This window comes from Coccinella septempunctata, chromosome 3 (genome assembly GCF_907165205.1).
Source record: "Coccinella septempunctata chromosome 3, icCocSept1.1, whole genome shotgun sequence".
Lineage (NCBI taxonomy): Eukaryota > Metazoa > Arthropoda > Insecta > Coleoptera > Coccinellidae > Coccinella > Coccinella septempunctata.
The window spans coordinates 37,301,224-37,325,918 of record NC_058191.1 but is presented as its reverse complement, the minus strand read 5'-3'; the positions used below and the strand labels follow the sequence as shown (position 1 = coordinate 37,325,918).

Below are 24,695 nucleotides of genomic sequence, written 5' to 3'. Positions count from 1 at the left end.
CAGAGCAGGTCTCCGGACTCCCCTTATAATGTTTTTACTAAATGATACTAACTATAGGATTATAAGAAACAAATTCTAGATGAGTTTCGTACCCCGCCTAGTTCCTAATGTTTCCAATGAATAACTTTCGTTCGTTTCTCTTATATGCCCATTCGAATTCTTCGCTCTTCGCCCATCCATGAATTCTGAATTATCCCGAAGTTCCCGCGGTGCAAAGGAGCACTTCTTATCCCATTCGTTCTGTTCTATCGCACAATAGCCTGAGGCATTGTTAACTGTGAGCTCACAATTCTCACGTCCCGCGCTGCAAGATGTAGCGTACGATCGGAAAATCGGGAAATTTCCCAGGAGATCGTTTGATACGGTGAACCGGTTAATACGGGAGAAGACGGTAATAAATCGGGAAATTTCTGTGGAAATAAGGCAAACAAGACCCATAACGGTATAAATATCTGGTTGAGCTTCGACTATTTTCCTCGGTCTTATAGAGAAGGTATCCGAATATCGTGGATGATGGGAAAATAACAACAGAGAATTTCAAATCTCACTGGGGAACTAATGTGTGTTAACTGGTTGGGGAAAATTCGTCCAGGAAATCATTTTTCCGAAATAGTGTAATGAATTCCAGTTTTCTGAGGAAAATTGGAGTTCATTTTAGTGCATTCCTTTCGTTTGACATTTCCGTCTTTGAAAATATTTAATTCTCAAATATTCAGTACATTCATTCCGATAGGCAGAGTAAATGTAAAAAACCGTTTTTCTGTGTTTAACGTTGTTTTTCTTGCATGCCGTTGAAGATTTCGACGTTTTTCTGATGTTGATATGCGATAAACCGAAGCTGACGACGTTTTTCATTATTGTCGCATTCTGGAATTTTCAGATTTTTAACGTGTGGGGGGATTTGCCTATAAAAGCAGATTTTCCCCCGCGACGGTCTCTTTTACTTTTTGATTTCTGCTCTTTCACTTTGACCCTTTTACGCTTCGTACTTTTCTGCGATTCGACGTTAATTGTGTGCACGACAAGCCGTTCAACAATTTAAAAAATAATTTTGTGTTGCGAGTATTAGTGCTCTTAGGAATTAATATTTAGTTTTCGTTCGTTTTCCGCGAGTGCCGGAAATAAAGGAGTTAGGTCCCCGTCTTTACCAATCAGTTTCTTTATTAGACCTACACCGGTTAGTTCTTTGACACTGCTGTACTGTATCGCTTTCTGTTATATTTTATCGTACATTACCCTGTTTCGCGAGTCTGACTTTTCCCTTCGCTGTCAGTCATGGCGCGTAAGCCCTTGGGGTACTGAAGGGAAAGTCCCGTCAACCCCCTCTGTCCGCGTTCCGCGTCATAAGTCTTGAATCCAAAATCTCTTCTTTTCTATCAGTCATGGCGCGTAAGCCCTTGGGGTAGAGAATAAAAGATACCGCTCGTCGTCAGTGAAATCCCGTAGTTGCGCTAAAAATAGACCTTTTCTTCGCTATCAGTCATGGAGCGTAGCCCTTGGGGTAGCGAGTAAAAGTCTCGAATAGATCCGCCCTGGTTGTGTTTCTTTTCATTTCTGGAGAAATACAATTAATTACTTCCCGATACCGTAAAGCAAGTCATTTCACTTCGCGAGGTCATCCTTAGTATCCATTTCGTCAGTTCTGGTTGGCGCATTTTATTGAACAACCTTTGATTTTTCACTGTACCCGGTATAAACTTTGCAAAGTGCTCGTGACCGGATAGAATTTCCCGAATTTATGTTTGCTGATAGATTCGCTCATATTTCATACCTACACATATCTCCGTTGTACATATAATCAATTTCCGAAGGTGTGAATAAACTAGTACATAATTTGATTTTGACTACTTCGTTATCACTACCACCCTAGATAACAGCGAACTCTGTCTCCGACTAGCAGCTACTCTGGTAGGTTTGCTATTCTTCCTAGTGAAAAGAATAGCTGGCGCTCGAGATGAGTTTTCTCCGAGGCAGGTTCGTTGGTGAAAACTTCAAACAAATGTTGTGGATACTTCAGACCATTTTACCGGTGAATTTTTGGACCAATTTCAAATTTTTTCAACAATGGCGTGTGTCTTTAGTCTTTTTCTGTTATGGGTAAAATCAGTATGAAATATCCTCACAAAGAACATAATTTATTAACCTCAAACTATCCTATGATGTGGTCTTTTATATCACTGCATAAAATATAGACAAGCTCCGTGAAATATGCAAATTTTAATATTATCTCGAAGCTATGACAAGTCCCATTGTTAGAGAGCTTCCGACAAAACAATCTTTTACTGTAAAACCGAAAATTGAAAGAAACGTTCATTCATTCATTATTCAGTATTGTTCGACGTAACCCACATCTATTCTCCGGGCCCACAGTTTGTAAACCATGCATTGTTACAAGAAAATCATTATGAAGACCTTGTCCCGCTCATTCTTTTGTTTGACTTTCTTCATCGGAGAGTAACGATCAAACAACATTTCTAGTTGATTATTATCATTTATTGGAACTGTTCGTTCTTAAAATTTGTTTGCCCCAGACTATTTCGGTGCTCGCAATTGCATTCATTCGATTCGGTAGGATTGAAAGATTGCTGAAAATGCCACGATGGGAAAATAAAATATTTTAGCTTTCATGAACAGTCGAATCTTGTGACCCCGATCTGACCCTATTTTCCAAATGAGTCTTTCAAGGAGACTTGACCTCACAGATTAAGGAGAGTTGTATTCTGAATATAGGGATGGAGAAGCTTCTCTTGCAATTTCATTCTTTACCACATTTTATTATGAAAAATATGTACAGGGACTTCTGGAGAGGAAAACATTCATTATATACTAGTGAATAAATAGAAAAAGTCCTTATTAGTTGTTAAACACTAATATAGTTTCGAGAGTTTTGAATGTAGTCTCATTTTCAAGTCAAAAAGATACAAGCTACAATATTCAGATAAACAAATTTCTGTCATATAAAGACTTCAGCTTGCTGGAGTCAGCTTCCACAGTCAAGTACCTGAAATTTAATGAAAGTTTGTCGAAATTTCAGTGGTTGTACCTCAGCCATCTTGAATAGCGAAATTTTCAGCGTTTTCTCGTACGCTGAATAATGAAGTTGCAACAGAGTCTCTCCCTGTTGTCCTGTTTGAACGTGATCGCAAGAATGGTCCTTTATTGTGGCAATATCTGGTAATTCGCAACACGTGTGCAGTCACTGGATTACGTAAGATGTAATCAATATCGCATTTAACTTGATGAACCCTGACTGCATCTAATCAGACCTGAGTAATACGTTTGTAGCAGTAGCCGCGATAATACCAATTCTAATATTGCAAATTGATGCTGATACAATGACGAAACTGATTTGGAGTATCTAGTGGTAGTTGATTGTGTTGGTTAGTTGATCTATACCTGTACGACGCCAGCCTAGTCCCGAAACATGGCCGTGTACGGGATTTCTCTAGGACCATTGAAGATCTTCATCATTACCAATATTGGCCCAATATTCAATCCAATTATTGTTCACAGTGATGAAAAAATAGTTTGACATTTTCTGTTGATGAAATTTTTTCCATACAAGAATTAATTTCTTCACTTGTTGCACTATCAACTCCTCCTGACTGCTTATTCCAATTGGTAACACTCCAACTGGTCGCCTACAGGGTGTTTTCAAAGGTGAGTCATTTTTTTACAGAAAGCAGGCCTCATCAAAAAGAGAGCACGATTAAATTTTAACTAGAGGCCTGAGAGGCAATGCCATTGTTTTGACTCAATTTGACAAGTGCAAATGACAGTTATTGTCACAGGTAGTTATATTTTTATCAAATTGTGGCTCTCGCCTCTGTTACTAAGCGAGGAACAGAGCAGACGATAAGTGTTTGAGGACGAAAAGTGAATGCGGACGAAAAGTACCTGTCTCCAAAAATTGTCGTCTTCTCGTTCGGAAATAAGTAGGTACGTAAAATGTCATTTTTTTGTTTAGGTCGACGAATAAAATTAACGAAGGGTTTCAGCTACAAATGACGTTGGTGCTAAGTAGCAGATTTCAGAATAATAATTATTAGCATAAAAATTGTTACGGCTACAGTGGAATGCCTCAATTATACGCTGAATTAAATTGACTACTCCGAGAAATCTGCATGGAACTGCTAACGCTCGATTGTGTGTGACGACCGAATATAGAATGCATAATAACGTCAGTCAAATAAATTAACCTACAACGTAATTAGTTCAAGTTCAACTCCTATTCCGACGAATGCTTTCGGCCATAAGGATCGTTAATTGCGTGTTTTTATGATTTGAAATGAACCTCGGAGGGCATGAGGCGTAGGTAACTAGGTGAGTTTAATGCAGTCCACTATCATCGGGATTTTTTGGAAAACTGTTAATTTTGTACGTTGAATAATGGTAGCAGTTATGATTATCATTATTATTATTATTTGCACCAGGGAAGTTGTTGCTCGCGAACTGCGACCATGTAGATCTTTTGTTCTCTATCCTACTCATTCATCTGGAACCCAAGGAGGTCATCAATGGTGCTGATCGAGGTGCTGATAAAACCGATCGCAGCTTTAGGAGCCTTGGCCGTTACCTCGTGAGTAACCAGGACCGGATTCCCCTTATGAATGGTTCTAAGGCCAGCCAGCTCTGGACACTTGCATACCATGTGTTCAGCTGTTCATGCTTCTGACCCACAGAGCCTACAAATCTCATTTTCTGACTTTCCCATACGTTACGAATGATATCTGTACAGTGCCCTGTCAGCAGTCCCACCATCACCTGAAGCTCAGCTCATTACAGCTTCAGCAGTTTTCTGGTGTAGGTCAGTGAAATCATCTCGAATTTCTTTGACTGCGTAAGTCCAGGAGTGTTTCTCCAAAAGATTATTTTGTTGTTTAACTCCCATCGTTGGACCTGTGCTTTATATTGGTATTTTCCAAGTTCACATAAAGGCTCCTGTCCAGCATGTGTTAACCTTGATGCTCTTCTAAATACTTCATCGGCTTTTTCAGTTCCTTCAACACCATATTGCCCTGGTACCCATAGTAGAGTCACTTTATTGCCTCTGGCCAGTTGCTTTATGGTATTATGGCACTCCCATGTCAGCAGAGATCTCTGACAGTGTAAATTCCAGGGACCTCAGCGTAGCCTGCCTGTCCGTGGTGATATAGATATGCTATATGAACTTTTGAGGTTCGTTTTGAGACACTCCTGAGCGCATACGTAAACAGCCAGTGTCTCGGTCTGTAAAATAGAGGGTTTACTGCCCAGGGATTTACAGATCCTCAGTTTAGGTCCAGTTATGATATATCGAAAGATCATTTAGCAGGCGAATAAGTAATTAAATTAATTCCCATTGTTGGAAATATATTATGTATAAGTTTTTGTCAAGCATTCCAAAAACATGTACATAGAAGGTATCAAAAATAATTTCAGCTGTAGAAGATAGGATGCGAGGTGATTATTCTAGCAAGTCGAAGTGAGAGAAGTTTTCACATTTCTTCTTCGTGTGTTGTTTCATTGTGGTCGTAGGAGTTGAAAATATACGCTATCCTGACAGTTCTCTCTAAAACTGTTCAGTCAGACAGTATCTGTCGAATTGGATCCATTTTTTCTGGAAGCCCAAAGCCCTGAAACAGATTCCGATCATTCGAATCGCTGTTAATCCGCCTGGTACATACAAGTAGGGTATTCACATTGTATACAATCGTTACATTCATTGGGGTAGCCGCAATCTAATGGATAACCTAGATTTAGGCCGAGTGAGGAAATTCGCAGGTTGCGTCTACGTACGCTGCGTCAGAATTAGCTTTCGGTCAGGTGAATGATTTATATATTCAGCTGCTGCTCATTACTCATAAACGAGCTAAGGATGTCACTGTCACCCTCTGCCTACCCTAATTGAATTAGACCACAGCTAGATAAAACGACTGGACCTGAAACCCGTCGTTGATTAGCGAGATTTCCGAAATCGAGTTTTCATGCTAGGGTGGAAGTCTAGGCAACGCTGATTATATCACCGGAAATCCCAATAGGATCAGACGAATATATCAGGAGATATCGCAGATTGAAATTTTCAATTTTTGAAAAAATGCCATTTTGAAGATGAAATTCTAAACGAAGCGAGAAAGGCTTCCGCAGACGGCTGCAATAGATTCAGCGTATTCGAAAACCTATATTTCCATACCAAACTTCCCAATATCTGACACTGTTTGAGAGAAAATAATTTTTTTTTTTTCCACTTTTCATTTTCGAGTTGACTTCGAAGAGCTCTCTGGAGTGCAATTCTCTATTGAATCCTCAACTGTTTGGTTTTCTAGAATCTTCAAAACAAGTTCTATGCACTCCATATCCGAGAACAGTCATAGAACATCCTGCTTTTTAGACAGAGTAGCAAATAGGTCATTTTAGGGGGGTCTAACCCCTTGCTCATTTTTGACCCAAAAAATTGAGATTTTCGAAATCGAGTTTTCATGCTGGGGTGGAAGTCTAGGCAACGCTGATTATATAACCGGAAATCCCAATAGGATCAGACGAATATATCAGGAGATATCGCAGATTGAAATTTTCAATTTTTGAAAAAATGCCATTTTGAAGATGAAATTCTAAACGAAGCGAGATACGCTTCCGCAGACGGCTGCAATAGATTCAGCGTATTCGAAAACCTATATTTCCATACCAAACTTCCCAATATCTGACACTGTTTGAGAGAAAATAATTTTTTTTGTTTTTCCACTTTTCATTTTCGAGTTGACTTCGAAGAGCTCTCTGGAGTGCAATTCTCTATTGAATCCTCAACTGTTTGGTTTTCTAGAATCTTCAAATTAAATCCTATGCACTCCATATCGGAGGACAGTCATAGAACATCCTGCTTTTTAGACAGAGTAGCAAATAGGTCATTTTAGGGGGGTCTAACCCCTTGCTCATTTTTGACCCAAAAAATCGAGATTTTCGAAATCGAGTTTTCATGCTGGGGTGGAAGTCTAGGCAACGCTGATTATATAACCGGAAATCCCAATAGGATCAGACGAATATATCAGGAGATATCGCAGATTGAAATTTGCAATTTTCGAAAAAATGCCATTTTGAAGATGAAATTCTAAACGAAGGGAGATAGGCTTCCGCAGATGGCTGCAATAGATTCGGCGAATTCGAAAACCATTTCCATACCAAACTTCCGAATATCTGACACTGTTTGAGAGAAAATAATTTTTTTTTGTTTTTCCACTTTTCATTTTCGAGTTGACTTCGAAGAGCTCTCTGGAGTGCAATTCTCTATTGAATCCTCAACTGTTTGGTTTTCTAGAATCTTCAAAACAAATTCTATGCACTCCATATCCGAGAACAGTCATAGAACATCCTGCTTTTTAGACAGAGTAGCAAATAGGTCATTTTAGGGGGGGTCTAACCCCTTGCTCATTTTTGACCCAAAAAATCGAGATTTCCGAAATCGAGTTTTCATGCTAGGGTGGAAGTCTAGGCAACGCTGATTATATAACCGGAAATCCCAATAGGATCAGACGAATATATCAGGAGATATCGCAGATTGAAGTTTTCAATTTTTGAAAAAATATCATTTTGAAGATGAAATTCTAAACGAAGCGAGATAGGCTTCCGCAGACGGCTGCAATAGATTCAGCGTATTCGAAAACCTATATTTCCATACCAAACTTCCCAATATCTGACGCTGTTTGAGAGAAAATAATTTTTTTTTGTTTTTCCACTTTTCATTTTCGAGTTGACTTCGAAGAGCTCTCTGGAGTGCAATTCTCTATTGAATCCTCAACTGTTTGGTTTTCTAGAATCTTCAAATTAAATTCTATGCACTCCATATCGGAGGACAGTCATAGAACATCCTGCTTTTTAGACAGAGTAGCAAATAGGTCATTTTAGGGGGGTCTAACCCCTTGCTCATTTTTGACCCAAAAAATCGAGATTTTCGAAATCGAGTTTTCATGCTGGGGTGGAAGTCTAGGCAACGCTGATTATATAACCGGAAATCCCAATAGGATCAGACGAATATATCAGGAGATATCGCAGATTGAAATTTGCAATTTTTGAAAAAATGCCATTTTGAAGATGAAATTCTAAACGAAGGGAGATAGGCTTCCGCAGATGGCTGCAATAGATTCGGCGAATTCGAAAACCTATATTTCCATACCAAACTTCCGAATATCTGACACTGTTTGAGAGAAAATAATTTTTTTTGTTTTTCCACTTTTCATTTTCGAGTTGACTTCGAAGAGCTCTCTGGAGTGCAATTCTCTATTGAATCCTCAACTGTTTGGTTTTCTAGAATCTTCAAAACAAATTCTATGCACTCCATATCCGAGAACAGTCATAGAACATCCTGCTTTTTAGACAGAGTAGCAAATAGGTCATTTTAGGGGGGGTCTAACCCCTTGCTCATTTTTGACCCAAAAAATCGAGATTTCCGAAATCGAGTTTTCATGCTAGGGTGGAAGTCTAGGAACGCTGATTATATAACCGGAAATCCCAATAGGATCAGACGAATATATCAGGAGATATCGTAGATTGAAATTTTCAATTTTTGAAAAAATGCCATTTTGAAGATGAAATTCTAAACGAAGCGAGATAGGCTTCCGCAGACGGCTGCAATAGATTCAGCGTATTCGAAAACCTATATTTCCATACCAAACTTCCCAATATCTGACACTGTTTGAGAGAAAATTTTTTTTTTTGTTTTTCCACTTTTCATTTTCGAGTTGACTTCGAAGAGCTCTCTGGAGTGCAATTCTCTATTGAATCCTCAACTGTTTGGTTTTCTAGAATCTTCAAATTAAATTCTATGCACTCCATATCGGAGGACAGTCATAGAACATCCTGCTTTTTAGACAGAGTAGCAAATAGGTCATTTTAGGGGGGTCTAACCCCTTGCTCATTTTTGACCCAAAAAATCGAGATTTTCGAAATCGAGTTTTCATGCTTGGGTGGAAGTCTAGGCAACGCTGATTATATAACTGGAAATCCCAGTAGGATCAGACGAATATATCAGGAGATATCGCAGATTGAAATTTTCAATTTTTGAAAAAATGACATTTTGAAGATGAAATTCTAAACGAAGGGAGATAGGCTTCCGCAGATGGCTGCAATAGATTCAGCGTATTCGAAAACCTATATTTCCATACCAAACTTCCCAATATCTGACACTGTTTGAGAGAAAATATTTTTTTTTGTTTTTCCACTTTTCATTTTCGAGTTGACTTCGAAGAGCTCTCTGGAGTGCAATTCTCTATTGAATCCTCAACTGTTTGATTTTCTAGAATCTTCAAATTAAATTCTATGCACTCCATATCGGAGGACAGTCATAGAACAACCTTCTTTTTAGACAGAGTAGCAAATAGGACATTTTAGGGGGGTCTAACCCCTTGCTCATTTTTGACCCAAAAAATCGAGATTTTCGAAATCGAGTTTTCATGCTGGGGTGGAAGTCTAGGCAACGCTGATTATATAACCGGAAATCCCAATAGGATCAGACGAATATATCAGGAGATATCGCAGATTGAAATTTGCAATTTTTGAAAAAATGCCATTTTGAAGATGAAATTCTAAACGAAGGGAGATAGGCTTCCGCAGATGGCTGCAATAGATTCGGCGAATTCGAAAACCTATATTTCCATACCAAACTTCCGAATATCTGACACTGTTTGAGAGAAAATAATTTTTTTTGTTTTTCCACTTTTCATTTTCGAGTTGACTTCGAAGAGCTCTCTGGAGTGCAATTCTCTATTGAATCCTCAACTGTTTGGTTTTCTAGAATCTTCAAAACAAGTTCTATGCACTCCATATCCGAGAACAGTCATAGAACATCCTGCTTTTTAGACAGAGTAGCAAATAGGTCATTTTAGGGGGGTCTAACCCCTTGCTCATTTTTGACCCAAAAAATCGAGATTTTCGAAATCGAGTTTTCATGCTGGGGTGGAAGTCTAGGCAACGCTGATTATATAACCGGAAATCCCAATAGGATCAGACGAATATATCAGGAGATATCGCAGATTGAAATTTTCAATTTTTGAAAAAATGACATTTTGAAGATGAAATTCTAAACGAAGGGAGATAGGCTTCCGCAGATGGCTGCAATAGATTCGGCGAATTCGAAAACCTATATTTCCATACCAAACTTCCGAATATCTGACACTGTTTGAGAGAAAATAATTTTTTTTGTTTTTCCACTTTTCATTTTCGAGTTGACTTCGAAGAGCTCTCTGGAGTGCAATTCTCTATTGAATCCTCAACTGTTTGGTTTTCTAGAATCTTCAAATTAAATTCTATGCACTCTATATCGGAGGACAGTCAGAGAATATCCTGCTTTTTAGACAGAGTAGCAAATAGGTCATTTTAGGGGGGTCTAACCCCTTGCTCATTTTTGACCCAAAAACTCGAGATTTTCGAAATCGAGTTTTCATGCTGGGGTGGAAGTCTAGGCAACGCTGATTATATAACCGGAAATCCCAATAGGATCAGACGAATATATCAGGAGATATCGCAGATTGAAATTTGCAATTTTTGAAAAAATGCCATTTTGAAGATGAAATTCTAAACGAAGGAAGATAGGCTTCCGCAAATGGCTGTTATAGATTCAGCGTGTTCGAAAACCTTTATTTCCATACCAAAATTTCAAATATCTGGCCCTGTTTAGGAGAAAATAATTTTTTTTTTCAGGTCAACTTTCGAGTCGCGTATCTTCGAGGAAAATCATCGTAGATCTAAATGTGATACATATTCTGAAGAAGCATTTCTTCCAGAGTATGTGATGCAGTACAAACACTGGTCATTGTTTCTTTTATTATCGTTGAACCAGATTTTATGATGAAAATCCGCTGCATCCCGTTTCTCTGTATCATTGACAGAATACAAAACGAACAAATTGTAGAAAATTATTCTTTAAAACCTTCTTCTCGGGCATACATCTAATCCATTACCGCTGCTTAGGGTTGAGGTTCAAGTGGCTGAAATAACTTAACCAATTGTAGAAAACTCATATTGACCCACTGAGGCGGTCATCCTCATTTAGTTTATTTTAGAGGAGCGCTGAAAGCTCTTCCACATCTGGTATATGTGTGCAGTTTGCCACAACCTTTTCGAGTGAACTCTTCAATAGCCTCATATCCGTTCAGCAGGAAATTGGATACTTCCATTCCAAGGGTATTGAAATCTCCGAATAGTTTATGTTACTCCTATTGCTAATTGATGTAGCGAAATCTCGATTACTATGTTATAAAATGTTCCTTGATAGGAGGAATCAGAAATGATAAGCTTGTATACATGGAGCTCAGCGTATGAATTGATTAGGTTTCAGTTTTGAATTTGAAGAATAGCTAATATATAGGGGATGTAACAAGAAGTACCCTGTGAAAATACCTGTGATTTCAGTTTATGAGTTTTATTATTTATTATATTATTATTATTATATTATCTGTACCAAGAAAGAAGTGCGTCCGCCATTTGGCATGCAACCATTAGCAACAGATATCTTATACTGAAGACTGAAGGAACAAATATTCAGCACTCGTGGAAGAAGCATTTTGTAGGAATTGGAAAATGAAATTCTGCCTCTATTTACAGTTAAATATTGATTTTCAACATAAGGATATATTGAACGTTGGTAAAAGAATGAAATATCAGCGAAATTTTCAGAAAAGGCTTCGAAATGAATTTTGCTTCATTTACACATTACGCTCTTAACATATCCAGCCTTGGAAAACCAAGATGTCAAAGACGTTCTGTGCTAGTTTTTTGCCTTGTCCGAACCTCAGCGTCAATCTATGTTTTTAATTCTTTGTCTTAATCAATTTTTTGTTTTGTGTCATAAAAAGTAACCTGAGTAATTCAGCATCGAGCAGTCTATGAAACTTTGCTCGATCTTTCATAGCCTCCTCAACTACGAATTATTTCGGAAATGACAATGAAATATTTCGAACCAGAAAAGCCAGATTAGGTTAGGTTTGACTAGGTCAGTTTAGGTTGCGCTAGGTTCAGGTAGGTTAGGCTATGTTCGCCTAGGTCAGTCTAGATTAGGTTAGATGTTGTTGGACCAAGCTCGGCTACGTAATGCTCCATTTGGTCTGGTCCGTCCAGGTTAGGATAGGTTCGACTGAGTTAGGATAGGTTAGTTGGATGAGTTAATGTTTTTCTCCGTTGAAAAAGTTTCAGTCAGTTTTGGTCGAAAAATTAGGTTACATAAATGTATTTGGCTTTTGAGGGCGTCGTTGAAAAAAATTTGAATAATCAAAATTAGGCTGAGCTAGGTTAGAATCGACTAGGCTAGGTAAATTCGACTAGGTTAGGTTGAGTTCGGCTAGGTTGGGTTAAGTTAGACTATCCTGAGCTAACTTCCGCTAGGTAGGGGCCAACTAGGTTCAAAATATATGTATTCGGCTTTTGAGGACATCGTTGGAAGAAAATTGAATTGTAAAATAATAAAATTGTAGCGGAATTATCGAAATGTTTCGAAGTAGGTTTCCAACATAGATATAGAGACATGGACTGTGCCTTTCTATCTATGCATGAAATACAGAAAAAAAAAGTGACATAGAGAAACGCACGTCGGGCATGCAGTTGTCTTTTTCTTGCATTTTGATTGGTCCACACTTACCTCTATGTGAACAAAAAAGAGACAGGTAAATGCCCGACGATCATTTCTCTCTTTCTATAAAAAAGACAATTTCATGCTGACATTGCTCAGTCCATGTCTCTATGTCTATGGTTTCCAATAAGGCTGAGTTAGGTTGGGCTCGGTTAGGTTAGGTTAGGTTAGGTTAGGTTGAGTTCGGCTGGCTTGGGTTAAGTTAGGCTAGCCTGAGTTAAGTTCCGCTAGGTAAGGGCCAACTAGGTTAATATTATATGTATTCGGCTTTTGAGAACATCGTTGGAATATTATAAAATTGTATTGAAAAATGATACAATTGTAGTGGAATTATCGAAATGTTTCGAAAAAGGTTTTCAATAAGGCTGAGTTAGGTTGGGTTCGGCTAGGTTAGGTTATGTCGACTAAGTTAGGTTGAGTTCGGCTAGGTTAAGCTAGGTTGGGTTAAGTTAGGCTAGCCTGAGCTAAGTTCGGCTAGGTAAGGACCAACTAGTTTTTAAATAGACGCATTTGGCTTCTGAGGATATCGTTAATAGAAAACTGAATTGTAAAATAATAAAATTATACCGGAATTATCGAAATAGGTTTCCAATAAGGCTGAATTGAGTTAGGTTGGGTTAGGTTAGGTATATTCGACTAGGTTAGGTTGAATTCGGCTAGGTTAGGCTAGGTTAGGGTATGTTAGGCTAGGTTAAGCTAAGTTCGGCTAGTTAAGGCCCAACTAGGCATAGCTGGACTAATTTAGGCTAGCTTGGATAAATGAGGTTTTATTTTTTCCGTGAAAAACTGGTCGAAACGTTACGTTACATTGATGGATTCAGCGCGAGTGGAGAATTGACCCATAGAAAATTCGGAGGAAAATTCCAGGAGTCATTTGTAGCCAAAATTGTCAAGGCCCACGTATAACCGGATAAACAGTGTGAAGGGATATCTAGGACGTCTAGATCGTTAGAAAAATTCGTCGGGAATCCGAGGAGGGCCGCAATAACCATGTGCAATCGATGTAGATCGGCACAATTTTCTATAGACGCGGTCCATGTGGCGCCAGTTTTCAGCGTTGCGCTGTTCCAAGCGGTTATCTGACTGGGGCGCTCCACGATTTTCCTCTTCCTGTCCGTTCGGATTTCCGTCGCGTCTGGTTATATTCGAAGTTTGAAGTGGTTGATAACAGCTGATTACCTCTTCGGCCGGACGGTTGGCTGAACCGCGGAAGTTCTGTGTCTCATATTGCTGCGAAATCGTGATTAAAAATTTTTTTTAACTTATGGTGAGTAGTAAATCAATTTTCACGGAAAAACGGGAAAAAATAGTGTCTCTTTCCTGTCATTATCCCACATTTTCATTCGGCGATCAATCAGGATAAAAAGAAAAAATAAATCAAACGAGTATAGAAAATTTCTGGAAGAAAATTTTCAATGTTGAGTACACATTCGTAGATATTCTGAATTCACTCAAGAATCAACTTAATTTCAGTGACAACTTCGTTGAATCCATAAATCTGACTTTAAAACTTAATGTAAGAAAATCTAGGAGTTATTTTTGAGGATTTTTTCGAAAAACTACTTGTTAATTTTCCATAACTCAAATATAATCCAAAGCTACTGAATGTTTTTCGACTCTACTTCTGACCAAAAACTTCGAATCACAGTTTGAAACTTGAGTACAGGTATATTGTTCATTAGAAGCACATAGACAGAATAGGTGTTGGACTTTTCCATCATCGTATTGAAATTTCTTGCAATCATCTCATATATCACACAAAATTTACCAATTGCAATTCGTTTCAAAATATTACCCTATATAATAATACAGGAATAAACAGAGAAGAGTGGAAGTTTTCTACGAAGGCTTGACATAAAACAACATTCCTGAGAATCTCTGTAGAAATACAAAAAATATTCTTTAAAGAACTTGAAGTGACGATAGGTAATGAAAAAACGTCGAAATGCATACCTACAAGACCACTGATTGAAAGACACTTTGGGAGGTGAATTTTCTTGAAAATTTATTTGGATTTCCCCTTCCAATATCTGGAAATCAAGGAAACAATATATATTATATATTCTCTTGATACAGAGCATTACAATCTTTAACAGCAAACAATAATTATAGCATGTGTATGAGATACAGTTTTAGCAGAGGTTAGCGTAAACGGGGTACCATACAAATTGGTGTAAGAGCTTAGGGAAACACCTCAGTAAAAAAACCCTTTCTCCCCGTGAGTGTAGTGGATTGTAATTGTTGCTGAAATGTTCCATATTGAACGGCATCTCGCACTGCAAAAATTGATTCTTTCTCCAACAAAAAAGAAAATCCAGAAAGTCTTCTCCAAGATACCAGAAACTTTTATCTGAAATAGGGAGAAAACAAAAGCAGAAAAAGGTAAAATAATAAAATTAGATTCAATATGTCAGATTGACCCAAAATTGTTTATGGACAACTTGTCTGAAGATTCATTCCTGAGTGAAAAATAAACAGGAATTGAAAAAGTGGTGATCGATATTAACTATGAAGAATCTTGAAATTTGATGGAGAGTATGGAGACTCAAATGATTCTTCCTTCCCCATCTGTGTTATTTTTAAATTTTCCGTACCTATACCTCTTTGATCAAAGATTTTGTGGCTCGAATACTTAGTGGGATATTATGTTAGGAGCTGAGATACCTAAACAAAACAAAGTGGCTTCAGTTATCCCACGTTTCCATTAGGGAGTATCTCCAAAACATCTCACAGTATGTTTGCGTTATGTCTCATGTTTTTTCCAAGTCATCTCTTAGAGAGCACTTGAATATCATCTTGATGAGGTTCTACTTAGCCTAAACACGTAGAAAAACTAGCCATAAACGTTAAATACAACCCAGGGATTTTGTTTATAATAATCAGTTCAGGACTACTTCAATTCTAAATAACTTCAATGAGGGATGAAATACTAAGAACTGAGTATTGAACATCTAAACGAAATTGCTCAGATGAGAGTGGATTAGTGGATAGTGAAGGTTGGAAGAAAAATAAATGTATCTTTATAACCCTTTGGAAGGTTCATTGAAAGCTCTTCTTCTGTCTGAAGATGTTTAATTTTTCAACATGACAGGGGCATGCATGAATTATCCTGTTGTGGCAGCGATAAAATTCCCCCCCATATTATAAATACCAGAGTGCAAAAAGAACCCATGCGAAAAGCGACAGAGCTTTCAGCAATTCATGAAAAATGAGGTATGTATGAATTTAGTTGCAGAAAAACATCGAGACGACGAGAATATGGAAAATGAACGTCTTTTTATGTCTGGGGAAAAATTTACGTGATATTTTTATATAACTTGGAAGAAAGTCTGAAGTAGAAATGAAGCTGTTGATTTTAAATTTTTTTTTCGTTTTACTTTTATGAAATTACTAGTTTTTCAGAATAGAAAAGAATACATTTATGATGAAGGATTCTTATTGGAAAGCTAAAAATGATTTGTATTTTCTTTAAATCTGTCTCCTCCTTCAGCTTTTCGAAATCCAATATTTGATATAGGCCTGTTCTAGACATTTTTTATTATATGTTAACATTTATGTGGGCATTTTATCGGTGATTAATGAGAGAAAAAGTTATCTTACTGAATTCGATGGACACGCGTTTTTCTTGGATTTTTGGTTGTTCACAAACCACCCAAAGATCCACTAGAGAAATATTGTAAAAGGACCAAATATGAACTTGATTTTCATTAATGATGATGATTTTAGTACATTCACATTTCCCTTTATTTGTGCGATCTATTTTTAATTACTGCTGCTTTACAAAAAACGCCCTGTGGTCCTTCAATAAGGGAACATTGTTGAACCCCAAAAAACAACTGTAAACAAGCTCTCATAACTTGATCCATATTGAAGGGAATTTCAATCCTTTGTTACCTCTCAAGGCAAATATATTTCGATAATATTGAATAAGCTTCTTCTTTAGTGAAACATATTTTCAACTGAAGCAATTTGCGTGGAACGGTGAAAAGGCTGACCAACTTTGTGGATTTTTTTGCTCTGAAAACCACCTTTGAGTGCATCCTTAATTCGAGACAACCTGCTTCCTAATTCATCAAAGTCCCTAAACCTATTTCAGTCTAGTTCGCTGAATATTTCAGAACTACAAATTCGATTGCTGTTGGTTTTGACGATTCAAATGAAAGAAACCCCCAAGAACCTTAAATTACGCCTATGTATTAGTTTGACCGAGTTGTTTCAAACGGAATTTTAAATCCTATTTCTTTGATGTTCATTTACGCGTTTTGAGCGAGCAATTCGTATAATCTCATATTTCTGTTTGAGTTATTAAATTAGGATTAGACCCTGTGTACACATCCGAGACCAACACCTCATTAAGCTGTTTTCGAATAAACCGATGTCAGCAAGGATGTGTGAATATACAGAGTGTATATTTTGAATTTCTTCCTTAGAAACCAGAAAACACAAAGAAATTAAAGTTAGCAGACATTCTGTCGAAGTGAGAAGACAATAAAAAAAAACTGCAGTTTTGGTGTTGTTTTCCTATGATTGGGGTAGAAAAAGTCACCCTTAAAATTTGTTTCGCAAAGAAATATATTTCCTTATTCACCTTGAATAAGGAAAAATTCGATTTTGATACTTTGATTAATTTTGAATCAAGATTTTTCCTACTTTCTGGCTAAAAGTAACGGTTTCTGAGGAAAAAATGTATCAAGAGGTACGTTGCGTGAGTTTCAAGAGCTCTAATTTTATCTTCGTACTTAAATTTACCTAGTAGGCGAATTTCATGCTTGGGGAAGCCTTCTCGCTCTCATAAAATGTTTGCTCAATTTCTTTTCTATCAGTTTTCTGATATTCAGGAAACAATTGAAAATTGATAATCAGGCGCAATCTCTAGGGGCTGAATCTAATCAGAGACTCAAAAAAAGTCTTATATGAAAGTCCCAAATTATTTTTTGACAAGGAATAACGCCTTAAACACACCCTGTATAATGAGAACCCCATTGTCCCTTCGTTACATCCGAATTCTCAAATCTCCGGACACTGGGAAAAAGACCCTCCTCAAAATTTATACACTGATTAAACTGCGGTTTCTCATTGATCGCAGAACAGAAGAATCGGACAAATAAATGATTGAACAACCGTGAAAGTTCAGCCTTTGAATTCGAAAGCACAAATACTTCAAGTGGAAGAATCCTGCGATTGAAGTTGGCGAGTTCTGAAAGCCAGCAATCCCCAAGAAAAATAAACAGGAAACCTTCGCAATTTTCTACAACTTAATGTTTCTACCTTGAATGTCAAGAGATTCTTTAACATTTATGTCACTCTTTCATTGAATTCCTTCTGTGTTCGATTATTGTATTGCTTGAGGTTGTCAGGTAAGATAGCATCATTGAATATGTTATTGTACCTTAGTGAACGAATAACTTGAAATCTGGAGTAGCTCATGTTCTGTGTACTTTCCCATCTATGTGCCCAGCTATACTCCATTCACTTTTATTTTAGCACTCGGTTGGCCATGGAAATTTGACACATTTCACTCTGTATAGTACGAAAATGTGGGGTTATGAAGCTTGTCAAAACATTTTTGGGTTTTAAATCAACGCTATGTAGCCCATTCTATGAAAAAGTTTCTGTTATTATGTATTTTATCACAATGTCGAATCTCTTCGGAAAATATGTGACGAACATAATTGAAGTTTATACTAACTGATTGAAGGCATACCAACTGCAGTTATTTGCATGGAAAATACAAGAGATCAGTATAATATCATAATATGCACTAGCTTGAGGAGAGTTAATGTTCGTTATCTTCTTTGGCTAAGGTTTGAATACGTTACATCAGTTGTAGATTTCAAAAATATTAACCCGAAGATGAAGTGCATATGGTTTAGTGGCTGGAAAAAGTTATCTCCCGAAGGAATTAACAGATAATGACAAGAATGTTAAATTCTTCAACAAAAATCATCTTGCATCAATATAAGTAAAAAGAATTGAAGGTAGTTTCAAGTCAAGAAAAACTTCACCTTTGAACAAAAATTTCACATGAATAAAAAATTGACAGGACAACTGGCGCGTATTTGTGGCTGTTCATGTTAATACATTGATATAATAATAATAATTAGGTATTTATTGGTACCTTAAGACATTTCACAATGTATAGGACAAATGAAAAATGGAAAAATTAATTTTCTACGATGACATTCATCGAAAATCCTGTAGTAAACTTTTCGCATTAATTCACTCAAACATAAAATTCTCAAATGCCACCACTTTTTTGGGTCTTCCAATAGAAGGAAATTCTTAGTCATCCTCTTTATTCACAATCTTTCTGATCGTGGAAATATTCAGCTGAAATATAAGTCGGTTAGATTCAGATGAAACATTGTATAAATTCTCTTACATTGAATATGTTCGCTACCGTCTGACGTATTGTGGAATTCAGAATATCAGGGTATAACTATTCGAATGAGTGAACCTGAATTCTAAATGCCACTTCCTGAAACCCTGTCTCCATTTGCAATCACTTTCGGTATTTTCGTAATATTAATTGATATAAGTTGTGGCAACGGCGTTATGACATTAACGACATTTCATTAGTGCCAACCTCAATCCGTTCTAGTTACAAAAACTTGAGAAAATTTTTTCATAGCCAACCGACTGCTAAAATAAATGTGAATGGAGTATATGTGTCTAACAGTGCTTCCCAGCTAGTTTATTAAATTTTTGGTGTATTTTCGATGTGTAAATACGTTTAAGGCGTAAATTAGTCAGCACATACATTAAATTCATGATTTAACGGTGAGTTGAGCTAAATAATCGAACATGACTTGATCCAACGGCTGATGAAGAAGTTTATGTAGGTATTAGCTTCAAGAAGTGAATTCAAATATTGGGGTATTCTGGAAACGAAGAAAACATTAATGATATTCATATAACTTTCATTTTACCAACCGACAAAGGGAATAATCACTTACTTTCTCCGAATTATTCCATTTGGACTTCTTCCAAATTAATTTTTTCCATTTCTAGATTTTACCCCAGGCGAAAAACTGTGGGACTTTCTAATACTGCGTTAATGAAGGAAGAAGGATAATATAATAACCTAGATTTTCAGGCAGGGAAAAATAATTTGCGATGCTTCCTGATGCCGAGATTTGCTATAATTAGAATTGTTGAAATTTTCAGGTCAATTTAATGAGGTGATGGAAACTGAGATTGAATGTAAGTGGGGTGGGGAAACAAGACTGGAATGAGAGAAATAACAATTCGCGAAATGAATCAGATAGGATGATCTCGCAGTTTTCGTGATATTTGTGAAATGCAATGTTTGTAGACGAGAAAGAAATTAGAAAAAAGAAAAGAAGTAGGTAGAAAGTAGGAAGATTTAATGTTTTTCTCTAAACTCTCCTTATATTTTCCAAAATAAAGATCTGGCCAGGTTAAAATTGTTATTGAGCTATATGAAAACATACAAAAGGTTCTAGCAAAATATCGGCGTCGACTTGTTGAAAGTTTCTGAGATGAAAACTTTTCTTTACATGATAATATGATCCCTACGAAAAATTATGGTAAATTCAGTATTCAAAATGAATCTAGTAAGTATAGATAACTCCTTATAACATTGTATCGACACAAACTTTGTCGTAAAACAAAAGAAGAACTAAAATTCCGACACAATGCATCTTTGGCAGATCGCAAACCCTATGAATACTGAGTGGATATTTCGTTACATCAGATATAGCCAGCAATGATTTCCAAACATTATTTGCATGATATTATTCCACTTTACTATGCTATGCAAAATATTCTACGAGCAGAGATGTTCAAAACATCGTACTATCATCAGGTTTCATAAGCGTATAGGTTTAGCCATTGTATAAGGGTTATAAAATGTTCAGTAACACGTAACTTAGATCCATCTTCGATTTCTCTGTTCCATCTTATCTCGTTAGGGCCCATAAAGCTGCTCGGATGCATGACCATTATATTCTTTCAAGCCCTTTATAGCATATGAGCCATTCTAACTTGTTAGCAGATTTCTTTGACACATAATTTTTATTCATCATGAAAAATTTGTTTTATTCTAGGTTATTTGATTGGTTACCAAGGAAAAGGTTATTACCTCGATAGGATTTCATCAACACATCACCTATATATAGGGTGTTTCAAGATTAATGGGAATAAATCCGTATAGATGTTCACTACGTCAAAATAAGACGAAAAGAATTTATTCCTATTAATACTGGGACAATCTGCATATCAAAAGCGTATCTATACCATTGAATGAATTGTGAAATATTAATATATATTTTATAAACGATTATTATTTAACTCAGTTAGGTCAATCCAATCATCGAATTAACCACACTAATTACTTCTATGTTACGCTGAAAGTTTGTATCCAAAAATAGATATGCAAAAATAGAAATATAAAATTATATAAATTAATGGATGTGAGTAAACACTATACTATCTATTATATGATGTTATGATTCGATGAATGTTTGCAGTTCAATCATGCGGATTAAACCTGAAATTATTTCCAATAAATGGCCATTTTGGTATCCAACTGATATAATTCAAAATATTTGAGAATAAAACACTATCCATCTTCACTAGTCACCCATTTCATTTTTCAAAAACCTTTTGCCGCATTCATCGATTTGTATTTTCGAAAAAACCCATGTGTTGATGTGGTTTTAATGTTCTCAGATGAATTAATATCAAGCGCGATCACCCATCCACGTACTGGACTCAGTCAATGCTGCTCATTATTCTTCCATTATTTTTAAAAACATGGCAGATCGAATTGAACTATTAATTGGTTTTATAGTAACGATTTGAAGGCTCCTGCAAAATAGTTTCTGAGATACAAAAAAATTGAGACAATATTGATTGGTTTTTTTTATTTTCTAGATAATACGATAAATTAGAAACTTTGCGCAATTTTTTTTATAAGTGCTTCACAATTACTCACTGAGTGTCACCTTTCCTAAAGAATGAATTTAGTTCCTTTTAATCTCTGAGGATACAATCGATTTCAGACAATTCACATTCCTTGTTGTTTGTGGCGGAAAAAATTTAAAGAATTCCGCACGTGATTGACATACGAATATGGATGCCGAAAAGACTCTTTTCGTGACTGAATTATTGATATCCTTTCCGGTAATGGAATTCGGAGTGGAATAAGCATATTTCCTATTCCTACCAAAGGAAAAAAACGCGGAATCAGAAGGAAAGACGAAGAACGGAAGTTCTTTCAAAAATTGATGAATGTCTGGATGAAAAATATTTATATCATAGTAGAACGCTGCTTTTGAAACTTCTCAGTTGGGTGTCAAGATGGGGATTGACTATACAAAAAACTTTTTCTGGGTTCATGTGAGAATATTTTCTTTTATTCCCATAATATGCTTGTAGTCATAAAAAAATAGAATTATTGTATATTTTTTCAATATTACGCTTATCTAGTGATATTTTAATTTGTTTTGTGCTTCGAATAAAAAGTGACATATGCAAAGTTCATGCCTTCCACATTTACTAAGCTTTAAGTCCATAGTTGATATGATGTTATAAACTTACAATGCCAAATGGGTTCCTGATAAAGTGAGCTTTCTTCTGAGCATCCTGTATATATTTCAATCACGAACCCGACCGAAAGCTCTCGGCGGAATTTCAATTTTCCACAATTTTTGAGGACCAACAATGGGAGAGGAGATACCGTAATTTTCCTCAATATTCAAATTCCTATCGGATTCATGTTCGCAGATAAAGGATTCAATCTTTCCCTTGAGAATCCGCTCACTAACGAGCTACTCTGTTATCACCGAAGTGAAGTGAGGCTCGGTAGCCGAGCATGACGTCATTATAGGAAAACGATCATCCTAAATTGCGAATTATGGATATATTCTGAAATATATCGCGGAATATTTTCGGCTTCTCCCTCATCTGGCTCATTTACCGATTACGTCTCGGGTTTTTTGTTGTCGCCATAAATAGCTAATTATTTGGGTGATCATACAATTGAAATAGAAACAAGAGCTCATTTTACCAGAGCGTAAATACTAAATTTACGATGAATTTTTAATGGTTAGTCTAGGCGAGGAGCGTCTGATAGACCACCATTTCTGAATAAAATATGCGGTGCATTACAGTGAAAATATGAAAATCTGACATTTCGAACACTGCTTTCTGCATTCTGATACACTAACCTTCTCTATGGTTCTCCTTCCAGCTCTGAATACAAGTTTCGTCCAATTCAAGTTTCTTCAATTTCTTTGGTAGTTTATTCGGTATCAGGCCTCTTGATGAAATGACAATAAGGACTGCTTATTGTTGTTGATATCCTTGAACTTCTATTGTCTGCAGGTTTGTTCCTCGAGGTCTCTGTATTTCGAAGTCTAGTCGATATGCCTATCTAGTAGGTTGTTGTTATTTGGAACCGCCACGTCGATGAATAGTGCTCCATTCTCGTTTTTATTCAGTGCTTTGGGGTTAGGTTAGGTTAGGTTACTTTTGGCTTAGGTTAGGTTAGGTTACTTTGGGCTTAGGTTAGTTTAGGTTACTTTGGGCTTAGATTAGGTTAGGTTACTTTGGGGTTAGGTCTACTTAGTATGTGTAATTTTCCGGTCTGTGAGAACCATGTGATCCCAGTAGAGCTTGTGATGATCATTTTCCATTACAGATCCTGTGTGTTATTTGTAGTGTTTCGATCTTAGAGGTAAATATTTTATATTATTTTTTGGTGTGAAATCTTGGCAATCTTGGCAACAGAATCATGTTTAGTCGGGTGGAGCCAAATCTGGTAAATAAGGGGTGTGCTCTAGTAATTCAAAGCCTAAATCACGAATTTTTTGCATGACAACATGAGATTTGTGTGTAGGGGCGATGTCCTGCAAAAACAGAACACCTTTGGATAGCTTTTCTCCTTAATTCTTTCCCGTAGAGTGGTCAGTAATGTCAAATAGTAATCTCCGGGTATTGTTCTACCCTTATGCAAAAAATCAATCATGATTATTCCATGGCAATCCCAAAAAACTGAAGCAAAAACTTTTCCAGCAGATTTTTGGACACGAAACTTATTAGGTCTTGAAGAACCAGAGTGTCGCCTTTCCATTGATTGTTGCTTTGTTTCTGGATCATAGAAATGTACCCAAGTCTCATCCATAGTAACAATTCGTTTTAAGAAGTCGTTTCAAAGCGAGCACAGAACGAACGCGATGCTTCTACCTTTTGCACGCTTTTGGTCAATATTCAAACATTTGGGGATCCATTTTGCAGCAACTTTTCTCATGTCCAAATTGACGTGAACTATTTGGTGAACACGTTCGTATGAAATATTCAGTGCTTCAGATATCCGTTTTAGCCCAATTCGACGGTCTGATAAAATCATGTCAGAACAGCATCAATATTTTCGGGGACTGACACAGAAACTGGCCTTCCCGATCGGTCATCATCTTCAATGTAAAATTTACCTGTTTTGAATCTGGCAGACCAAATTTTCACGGTCGCATACGAAGAACATTGATCACCAAGGGTATTAAGCATATCTTCGTTAATGTTCTTACATCTTAACCCTTTTAAATAGAGGTATTGATGATTTTCACAATTTCGGTGGACATCTTCTTTCTCTTAATTTATTGCGTAACTCTGCTTTACTTTTTTGACCTCAAACATCACACTGACACTTCTAATGAGTTATTGTTCGTTGCTATGGTAACGCAATATTTTTTTTATGCATGGAACTGGTCTAGGCTAACTAGATATCAATACATCCTCGTAATGCGCATACTTCAAGAACTGCTTCTAAATTGTTTTCTCCAACAGTGGCGGCTCGTGAATATTCATCATTGTCCCGCAGATTATTGATGCAGTTTCTGCACCTTGAATTAGTCGAGAATAACACATTTTTCGTACTATCAATCAATTATAATTAGATCTCCAACAAAAGGAAATGAATTTTCTTAATTTTTCTCACGTCAATAAGAATAATAACGAACTATAAACTTCTATTGGGATGCATAAAGAAGAGATTTTTCTTTTTCACTTTAAGAAGAGCTGAAAACTCGAAAACTCCAAATGACCATTGATCATTGGGCAAATAGGTCCCATGGAAATCTCA

General features: G+C 36.7%; 1 protein-coding gene across 1 annotated transcript in view; it reads left to right on the top strand.

Moving 5' to 3' along the window:
• Positions 1-3,185: 3,185 nt before the first annotated feature.
• LOC123310512 (neural cell adhesion molecule 2-like) overlaps positions 3,186-24,695 on the top strand; it is a 153,701-nt gene continuing 132,191 nt past the window's right edge. Inside the window, exon 1 of the mRNA XM_044894008.1 lies at positions 3,186-3,660. The gene's annotated coding sequence lies outside the window, so the exon portion shown is untranslated. The remainder of the gene's footprint in view (positions 3,661-24,695) is intronic.